The sequence below is a fragment of the Struthio camelus genome, chromosome 1 (genome assembly GCF_040807025.1).
Source record: "Struthio camelus isolate bStrCam1 chromosome 1, bStrCam1.hap1, whole genome shotgun sequence".
NCBI lineage: Eukaryota > Metazoa > Chordata > Aves > Struthioniformes > Struthionidae > Struthio > Struthio camelus.
The window spans coordinates 162212149-162223360 of record NC_090942.1 but is presented as its reverse complement, the minus strand read 5'-3'; positions in this window follow the sequence as shown (position 1 = coordinate 162223360).

Below are 11212 nucleotides of genomic sequence, written 5' to 3'. Positions count from 1 at the left end.
CATATTGAAACTATTCAGGCTGATATGTCCCATGCCAGATGTCTACTCTAGGAAAATTCCAGCAAAAATGGATCAGCAGTACTGCAATATTAAATGAAAAAGGTTTCTTCTGTCCCCCTTGTATTACTTTGAAGCAGTTAATTTGAATATTTCTTACTATATTTGAAAAAAATCTCCCTCTACCTTACAATGATATCTTGTAGAAATGGATCCAAATGAAGCTGCAGACAAAATATTAGTACCTGAAACAAAACAAAACAAAAAACCAAATCAAAACATCCTCTCTCCATCCCAACTCTTGCTTTTATCAGGGATCAAATTGGGAGGATTTCACAATTTCCTACTAGTTTCTAATACTTATTTTAGATAATTTAAATGTTTTGTTGAATGTTTCTGCCTTACCTACTTCTCCTCTCTTCCTGTCATCCTCCAAATCCTTGTGCATGAACAGAGCAGAAGGAATATATGACATTTAATGCAGTGAGTGCAGGACTAAGCTTGTTACCTGTTAGATCAGTATGCTGAAGGGAACAGAGGCATCATGGAAGTATGGTGACAGCTGAAATAGAAGTCCTACCTGAATGAGGTCTTTTCTTTCACAGATGTTACTTTAGAAGGAAGAATAACTGATCAGAAGGACAGACTACTTAAAACGGCATTGTGGCTGTACAAATTCATTTTGTTTCATACATGAATGTTTTTCAAATATACTGGTAGCATAAATTAGAGAAGCATGGATAGTATCTATCCACAGATGCACATTGTGTACCATTTGTTTTTAGGCAGCAACATCTTAAACATGTTGTCGTCTACCCTGATACCTTCCCTAATTTCTTTCATTTGCCTTGTCACAAAGATCCTTTTCCAAAACCCCGCTCTAATCCTCCGGGAAGATTCTTTTGCTAAGGGGAAAAGTGAACCTTCTAAAGAAAATCTTTATAGGTATCTGCAGTTGAAAGCTGCTATTATTCCCTTACAGTAACTCACAATGTGTTAGGCACTAACTCTACCAGAAAAAAAAAAATTGTGATCCCCATTTAAAATTTAGGGCAAAAGCGGAAAAAAATATTAATAGGTCTGCAGGCTTAAATAGCCTAGCTCTCACAGACTAAACTCCCAGTTTTGAAAATGTTGAAAACACGTGCTTAACTGTGGTCACAAAAACAGTTTTAGGCTGTGTCCACCCTCACCTGCTAGGTGCCCTCCTTTCTACAGTATACGGATGAGTAGCTGCTTAGAGTACCTAGTGACCGTGCAGACACAGAGCAAGGCTTTCTTCCTCTGGATGCCACCATGTGTGCATGTGCGCGTGTGTGCCTGTGTGCACCTGTGGAAAAGGTAACGCTCATGTTAGCTTCCTCCTCCCCTCCCCAGATACGGAAATCGAGTAGGGCTAAGTCATACACTCACACATGGGAACATGGTAATGTTTCTAGTTTAGTAAAGCAAGCATAGCTTTAGAGACTTAGGTTAGACTCTGTGTAGTTAAGTATACATGTAAGTGTTTGCAGGAACAAAAGACAGGCAAAGGAGAGAAAATGAAATACACAGTAAAAAAAACATGTTAGTTTGCCCTATTAGGCTGCATGATATGTTAGTAACACATTTTTTGTCATGTGGGAACTATATATTTTATTTTCCTATACCAATACTCCAGCCCTGGTCTTCCAGGAGGTTTTATAGTTATCACTGATTTAAAGTTGTAAGTGACAAAAGACTTCCATTTAATACATTAGAGTGTTCTTGATAAGTATTTAAAAAAAACCCAGTCAATCAGTATGTTGAAATTAATGGCAATCTACAACATTTCATAATATTCAGTCACCTTTTAGCACACAAATAATGAAGATGAAAGTTTCTCCATTTTCACTATCCATCACCCTTGACTCAAGTGTGCCGCTTCAGCAGCTCTCTGAAAAAGATATGTCTTGCAGTATGCCCTCAAGGGCATTAGATTTGGGTTTTTCAGAACAAGGAGACTTCTCTGAGAATGCCCTGTCAACAACCCTTTCTCTTTTACACCTAGAAGGATCCTGCTTGAGTAGCATCTGACATGTGTCATGATAGAAGTGGACCTGTGAGAGTAATAAGCTTGAGAAGACAGTAATAGCTTTGCAGATCAGTTCAGAAAGGGCATGCCCTGCCTTTTAGCCTTTAAGGTCTCATCTGGATGTTCATCAGCTAGGACAAGTGATTAAATTAGCGTTTATTGCCGTTTGATTTTATGTCCAGGTAAAGAGTACACCTCCCCAGTCTCTCCAAACTTTTTACATGACTCTGTTTCTCTTCTCTTTTCTGCTCTGGCTGCTAGGTTTTTCTCTTTCTCAGAAAAGACACTTAGCACCTGGTGTAATTAATAATAGACTTAATGCCTTATTAAAAGGAGGCTGCAGCAGGGTCCCTAGCAATTACACAGTTCACCAGAAGGCACAATACCTAAAGGTCAAACACTAATTGTTGTTACAGGTGGGATTAGTGTGATCAAATATAGATACCTAACTGGTAGATATCTACATCTGAAGCAGTGACCCACCAGGGAGAAGAAACACATATTTAGGACATGGCTTATTTGACCTATTTCAGACATTTGCTTTAAGGAGGAGATTAGTCATGTCCTGAAAAGTATTTGATTCCTTCCACTGACTATGAAGGGAACCTACAACACTTCGGTCAGATGTAGACATGTGCACAACTAAAGGTAGGTGAGGTAATCCTGTGCGGGTGTTTGTGTGAGTCAGAGCAGCCTGTAAAATCAGAAGGCACTTGTGCACGACTGTGTGTGATAGGGCTGCATGCCTTGATCCAGAGGAGATGGAAGATGCTGGTTGGTTAGCCTTTTTATTTTAGGAAGGAGGCAGAGTACGATCTATGATCTAAATTTTCACAGTGTGCTGGTGGTATCCCAGTAGAATTTTAAAAAATTATCATTTCAAACCTTATCTTAACAAGCTTCCAGGAACTTATTCCTTGACTGTTGCACAGTTAATTTGAGTACATTGCACTGGAGGTATTAGGATAGGATCAGCTAAATCAGTGGGTACTTATGTTTTTTTAAACTTGAAATTCACTTGTACAGCACATCCTTTTAAACTAAGAGAATTTACAAAGCACAGTGGGTTGGTGTTTCTACAAAGACAATAAAATAGCCATTTAAATTATCTTTATGAAACTTCAGAGCTATAATGTTCTACTGGCACTTATGCATGGATGTTGTCTTCACAATCAGAAGAGGTAAAAGCTGAAGCCAAAATATTCACATTAGAATGCCTCAGAGCATTAAGCAAAATTGAACAAAATTCAAATGCAAATACCACAGTAAGAGGGCTGATTTTCAGAAATGCTGCTGAATAAACATTGTTTAAATCAGTTCTTCATTGCTCTATGCACTGAAGTTTGAAAATGGGACTTGGTTTGCAGACCTGAGTTATGTACATAGAACTCATTGGGATCATTCACAAATCAAGTCTGTAGGTGTACGTCTTTGGTTCACTAAAACTGAAACTGTATGGGAAATATTTTGAACACCAAAATCACTGAATCACAGAATCACAGAATCACAGAATCACAGAATCGTTTAGGTTGGAAGGGACCTCTGGAGATCATCTAGTCCAACCTCCCTGCTCAAGAAGGGTCACCTAGAGCATATTGCCCAGGATCACATCCAGACGGGTTTGGAATATCTCCAGCGAAGGAGACTCCACCACCTCTCTGGGCAACCTGTTCCAATGCTCTGTCACCCTCACAGGGAAGAAGTTTTTTCTCAGGTTCAGGTGGAACTTCCTGTAGTTCAGTTTCTGCCCATTGCCTCTTGTCCTGTTGCTGGGCACCACGGAGAAGAGGCTGGCCTCATCCTCTTGACACTCCCCCTTCAGATACTTATATGCGTTGATGAGATCGCCTCTCAGCCTTCTCTTCTCCAGGCTGAACAGGCCCAGCTCTTGCAGTCTTTCTTCAGAGGAGAGGTGCTCCAGCCCTCTAATCATCTTGGTAGCCCTCCGCTGGACTCTCTCCAGGAGTGCCATGTCTCTCTTGTCCTGGGGAGCCCAGAACTGGACACAGCAGGGCTGTGTCCACTGAGGTGAGGCCTCCCCAGGGTTGAGGAGAGGGGCAGGATCACCTCCCTCCACCTGCTGGCAACACTCTGCCTAATGCACCCCAGGATCCCATTGGCCCTCCTGGCCACAAGGGCACAATACTGGCTCATGGTCAACTTGTCCACCAGCACTCCCAGGTCCTTCTCTGCAGAGCTACTTCCCAGCAGGTCAACCCCCAGCCTGTCCTGCTGCATGGGATTATTTCTCCCTAGGTGCAGGACCTTGCACTTGCCTTTGTTGAACTTCAGGAGGTTCCTCTCCGCCCAGCTCTCCAGCCTGTCCAGGTCCCTCTGAATGGCAGCACAGCCTTCTGGTGTGTCAGCCACTCCTCCCAGTTTTGTAGCATCATCAGCAAACCTGTTGAAAGTGCACTCTGTCCCTTCCTCCAGGTCATTGATGACTACATTGAACAAGACTGGACTCAGGACTGATCCCAGGGGGACACCACTAGCCACAGGCCTCCAACTTGACTCTGCGCCATTCACCACAACCCTCTGAGCTCGGCCATCCAGCCACTCCTCAATCCATCTCACTGTCCACTCATCTAGCCCACACTTCCTGAGCTTACCTAGGAGGATGTGATGGGACACAATGTCAAAAGCCTTGCTGAAGTCCAGGTAGACCACATCCACTGCTCTCCCCTCATCTACCCAGCCAGTCATCCCATCATAGAAGATTCTCAGGTTGGTCAAGCATGATTTCCCTTTGGTGAATCCATGCTGACTACTCCGGATCACCTTCTGGTCCTCCACATGCTTAGAGATGGCCTCCGGGATGAGCCATTCCATCACCTTTCGAGGGATGGAGGTGAGGCTGACAGGCCTGTAGTTCCCTGGCTCCTCCTTCTTGCCCTTCTTGAAGACTGGCGTGACATTGGCTTTCTTCCAGTCCTCAGGCACCTCTCCTGTTCTCCAGGACCTTTCCAAGATGATGGAGAGTGGCCTATCAATCACATCTGCCAGCTCCCTCAGCACTCGTGGGTGCATCCCATCAGGGCCCATGGATCTGTGGGTGTCAGGTTTGCCTAAATGACCACTAAGCCGATCCTCCTCAACCAAGGGAAAGTCTTCCTTTCTCCAGCCTTCCTCTCTTGTCCCCAAGGTCTGGAATTCCCCAGGACTGGCCTTAGCAGTGAAGACGGAAGCAAAGGCAGCATTCAATAACTCTGCCTTCTCTGTATCCTTCGCCACCAGGACACCCGCCCCATTCAGCAGCGGACCCACGTTTTCCCTAGTCTTCCTTTTGCTACTGAAGTATTTGAAGAAGCCCTTCTTGTTGTCCTTGACATCCCTTGCCAGATTTAATTCCAAATGGGCCTTAGCCTTCCTTGTCGCATCCCTGCACACTCTGACAACGTCCCTGTATTCCTCCCAAGTGGCCTGTCCCCTTGTCCACATTCTGTACACTTCCTTCTTCTGCTGGAGTTTGGCCAGGAGTTCCTTGCTCAGCCATGCAGCTCTCCTGCCCGCTTTGCTGGACTTCTTCCTCAGAGGGATGCACTGATCTTGAGCCTGGAGGGAGGTGACGCTTGAATATTAACCAGCTTTCTTGGACCCCTCTTCCTTCCAGGGCCCTACCCCAGGAGATTCCCCTAAGTAGGTCCCTCAAGAGGTCAAAGTCAGCTCTCCTCAAGTCCAGCGTTGCAATCCTACTCATTGCCCTGCTCCCTCCTCGTAGGATCCTGAACTCCACCATCTCATGGTCACTGCAGCCAAGGCTGCCCCCAACCTTCACCTCTCCAACTAGACCCTCTCTGTTCATTAGTACAAGGTCTAGCATTGCACCTCTCCTCGTTGGCGTCTCCACCACCTGAGTCAAGAAATTATCATCAATCCTCTGCAGGAACCTCCTGGACTGTTTGTGCCTAGCTGTGCTGTCTTCCCAACAGATGTCAGGGTGGTTGAAGTCCCCCATGAGAACCAGGGCCTGTGATCGTGAGGCTACTTCCAGCTGTCTGTAGAAGGCCTCATCGATGACTTCCTCCTGATCAGGTGGCCTGTAGTAGACCCCCACAACAGTGTCACCCATGTTAGCCTGCCCTTTAATCCTTACCCATAGGCTCTCAACTTGCTCTTCATCCACCCCGAAGCAGAGCTCCATACATTCTAGTTGCTCCCTCACATAAAGAGCAACTCCACCACCTCGCCTTCCTGGCCTGTCTTTCCTAAAAAGCACATAGCCATCCATGACAGCATCCCAGTCATGTGAACTATCCCACCATGTCTCTGGAACTGCAATGAGATCATGGCCCTGCGACCGCACACAGATCTCTAACTCTTCCTGCTTATTCCCCGTGCTGTGTGCATTGGTGTGCAGGCATTTCAGAGAGCCAGTCAAGCATGCAAGCTTCCCAGGAGAGGTGCAAGAGGATCCTCCACAGCCATGTCCCATGCTGTCTCCCCTGGCTGTATGCACCCGCTGGAGGAATCCTGACTTGAGCGGTGTTTTACTGACTCCCCTGCCACTATACCACTCCCCTTCCCCCATCTTGCCTAGTTTAAAGCCCTCCTTACCAGGCTGGCCAGTCTGTTGGCAAAGACATGCGTGCCCCGCTTGGTAAGGTGGATCCCATCGCTCCCCATCAGCTGTTGATCTTCAAACAGGGTCCCATGGTCATAGAAACCAAAGCCCTGTTGCCAACACCAGCGGCGCAGCCAGCTGTTAACTTGGAAAACTCGTCTACTCCTCCTCCCATCCTTCCCCCTCACAGGCAAGATTGAGGAGAAAACGACCTGGGCTCCCAGACCCTTCACCACCATTCCCACAGCTCTGAAGTCCTGTTTGATGGTTTCCAATTTGCCTTTCGTGTCATTAGCACCCACATGGAAGATCAGCAGAGGGTAGTAGTCCCATGCGTGGACAAGCCTTGGCAGTCTTTCCACAACATCCCTTATTCGAGCCCCTGGCAGGCAGCAAACCTCTCTGGACAAGAGGTCAGGTTGGCAGATAGGTGCCTCTGTCCCCTGCAGCAGGGAGTCACCCACAACAATCACTCGCCGCTTCTTCCGGGGGTTCCCGCACGGCACAGGGTCTGCCAGGCCAGTTGCCTCCCTTGGAGTCATACCCAGCTCCTTCTCAGCTTGGAGGGTGCTAAACTTGTTCTTCACAGGCAATTCTTGAGGAGGAGCAAGAGCCTTTCTCCTTCTACGAGAGGTCACCAGCTTCCAGCCCTCTTCAACAGTGTTATGATGCACCTTTACACACGGTACTGAGCCGTCTGACAGCTCCGCTGCAGTGGGGGCAGGGGACTCCTGGAGCTGCACAGTCTCCCAGAACGCCCTGTCAATCTCCCGCTCATCCTCTCGGATGCTACGCAGCCTACTAACCTCCTCCCGTAACTCCTTTATCTGGTGACGCAACTGGTCAACCACAGCACACCTCACACAGGAGAGCTGTCTGTCAGCCCAGGCCTCGCGGAGAGGCCCCAGGCACTCCCTGCAGCCTGACACCTGGAGAGCTGCACCTGCTGTCTGAGGGTCTGTCTGGGTTGAAGCCTCAGACACAACCGATGCAGCACCTCCAGCAGCCACTGGGGAACGTGCTCTGCGGCGTGTCATGACCATGCCCTGGGGAAGGACACACCACTTCACACAAAATCTTCAATGAAACTCTGAATTAACAAATGTATGGACATTCTGCATATATGGATATGCATTATGACTTAAATATGCAATTGCTAGTTTATGTTATACTAGGAAGATGGAATAATGTATAAATAAGTCAAATTAAAATGCCATAGATGTCTAGGGTCAAGAAACACATGGTAGTTTTCTTAAGGTCTGTACTGGTTCTCTAAGGGAAGGCAAATCCCATTTGGATACTACTCACCGCAAGAAAATTGACCTCCTCTTCCCTTTACAGAATTGGAAATTATAGTAAGGTCTTATGTGATTTGAGCAGCAAACATATGCTAAAGAGATGAGTCAGTCTCATTAGCTAGTGTTTTGATATCTAGGTGGAAACCTATAAATAATATTACACTGTAATATAATAAGCTTATTAATATATGATGTCAATTTGCCAAACAGTTATTTTTATTATTAGAAAACTATTTTAGATACTTCTGCAAAAAGTGGTAAGGATTTCAGTGTGTATCTGTATACAGATCTAGACTACATTTGATGGATACAATTCTCCAATTACATATTTGCAGTGGAGCCCCACTGAGATCAATCAGGTTTCAGCTGGGCACTTCCAGCTGAACTGTGATCGTTTTTAGAATTTCATTCTTCCTTATGAACTAGCATAAAGCAAAGAATCAATACACTGGCTTATATGTTTTTTGTCTTATGGAGATATGTCTTATTTTATTTCATAAAGTTGTCTAGTTGAAAAAACTGCAGAAAAAATGTTGAAGTTGTGGGTGTCCCTTGAGGGTCCCTACTCCATTCCTTACACTTTTCAAACTGTAGAATCATGTTGGTCTCATCAAAGTGTCTTTTAGCTTGCAGATCTTTTTGGTCACTGAGTACAGGCTGCTATGCACTAGTGGAATAGTTATGCAAAGAAGGTAAAATGGACGCAGACATGAGATTGTCGCTTGGTACTGAGACAATATTAACACAAAGAATTCTCTCCATCTGGTGAGTTAAAGTAAGAAAAATAACTATGAAACTATACCCATCGAATGAATCAACATTACTTTCTTCCTGATTCCTTAGATTTCCTAAATAATTTTGCATGTAGCACAAAGACAGGTTAACAAGATTGACTGTGGGTTTTGGGTTGTGAGGAATGAAGGAAGAGTTTTGCACAAGAATAGTTCTTCTTTGTGAAACAATCCAAAATTTAGTGCTTAAAAGAGAGAAAAAAAAAAATGAGAGAATTTTGCAAGAGTAGCTTATTTATATTGTATCATAATATTTTCTAAGTCATACTAATGTTGGTTAGATACAGAATAATTTAAAATAGTATTTTATTAAAATCAGAACATTATTTTAAGGCCAAACCTACTAATATTAAAGCAATCTAAGTTTTGTAGGTTTGGCTCATGTGATGGCTCATGTGATATTAGATCTTAGTACTATTTTTTAGTTTATGAAGTTCTAGCAATCCTATCACTTACAAAATAAGCTAATTATAAAGCTTATTAGTCAAATCAATTTAGTCTGTAGCATTATACTTCTAAAGCACTACAGAAAATTGCACAAATCTAAGAATTTACCTTAATTAGGAATTGATTTAGAAAAGGATGCATCATAAACAACACACGATTAACTTCTGTGAAAAGTATCCCTATCTTCGTATCAGCAGAGAGAATATAAGTCATTTTATAGAAAGGATATCAATTCCTTGATTTGGTCAGAAAAGTGCACAATACGGGCATAATTTTAAATTATTCTTTAAAATTCTTCTCAGGTTGGTTCACTGGTCCCTCTATAAATGTAGAATAATCCAGATCCTGCTGTAACAGTAAAGATGTCTTTCTCCTCACTTGTTCCCTTTGCCTGGTATTTGCTTCAGCAGAAGCTGCTTGGTCTGTCATTTCAATTTCTACATGTAGTGGTTGCCAAAATGAATTTTAGGCCAGCTATGTCTTACAGGAACCACATAAATGACTCATTTGCTTCAGAAAGTGAGGCCTACAGTTTTGTACTGCCTCACTACATAAAATTTACATTTCAAAAATAGATGCAAGTCTTACTGAGTGAATACCTCACTTGATATCACTGGAAATAAGGTACTTCATTCATCTGCAGCACAGTACTAGCAATGCAGCAAGTTTTTATCCCTGTACAGGAACAGATTTATTGGGATAGTAAATACTGTGTGCAGTATGTGTTACATACGTAACGTCTGTGTCCACTTGTAGGGAACAGTGGTTCAACATCCATAGAATTCAGTGTTAGAATAGTTTCCTAAGATATCTGGATAAAAGGATAGATTTAGTCAGTAAACAGGTGATGTTAACATCTTTCCCATAACAAGTTATCTGAAACCACCAGTACATTTTGCACAAACCACTGCATATCTTCCATCAAGTAATGGATCATAGGTCATCACCAGAACAGAATTCCTCTCCGTAAACTTACAGTAAAAACCTCAGGCATGTAGCCGTTTTTCAGTATTGCACTTCCAAGTGAAGTATCTTCAAAAGAAGTGAATGCAGAAATAAACAGGGGCTTCCATCTTGCTTCAAGATGAGCATACAGCTGTAAAATCCTGATGGGATGCCATTTACAATCAGAGAGATTTCTAAACATTATTTTCAAAGAGCAAAAAAAATTTATACCTATTTGGGTGGACAATGTAGGGTAAATGCAGCAGAGAATGAATGCCTGTAGCTTGTTATCAGCAGAACAGTAGGTTTTTTGGTTCTATAATAATCAAATTGCTTCATTATGCTCACGCTCATTTTAACACCCCTGTCTCTAACACCTTTAAAGTTGTAGTCGATGGTACTGTAAACTGTCGGGCAATGGGGCAAGAGATTTATTCTAGTTCATGTGTTAGGATGAGAAAAATCAATTTTCTTTCATGAAGACAGAACTAGTAGTGTGGAAGAAAATCTCTAAATATGTAGAATGGCTTTGTGACAGCATAAAGTTAAAGACGGATCAAAACACAGGGACATACATATTTTATGCCACTCTGCTTAGATGCCATATTAGAAGTTTAGTTTCAGCGTCTGCCAAAACAAAGGAAGGAGCAGAAAAAAAGATATGTACACTAAGCTCTAATGGAGAACAAGACCATGTCTAATATCTCAGTGAAAATGTAACAGAAAACCCTTTAACTTAATTAAAAAATACCTCCACAGTAATGGCATTTGCAAGTGATAATTTCTGTTGCCCCCTAATAATTGTTAACTATTAAGCAATTTATCCTGCTTCCATTTCAGCTTAGGGAGGTCTCCTGCACACGTGGATTGGAGGGAATATTGCTGCTATCACAGCAGGTGGCACTCTTTCCTTCATATTTGTTCTGAATTAATCTCTTTGGTCATAGGAGGTACAAAGTAACTGAAAGCATTATATTTCATAAGATCTATGGAAAAAGTCTTATTGACGGTTCCTAACAAGGTGTGTTTGCTGGTCAAAGGCAGACGGAAGGTCAATGAGCCTTCTTCCCGTTCCAGTCCGTGCCTAGGACATTGCTGTTTGAAATAGTTTTCAGAT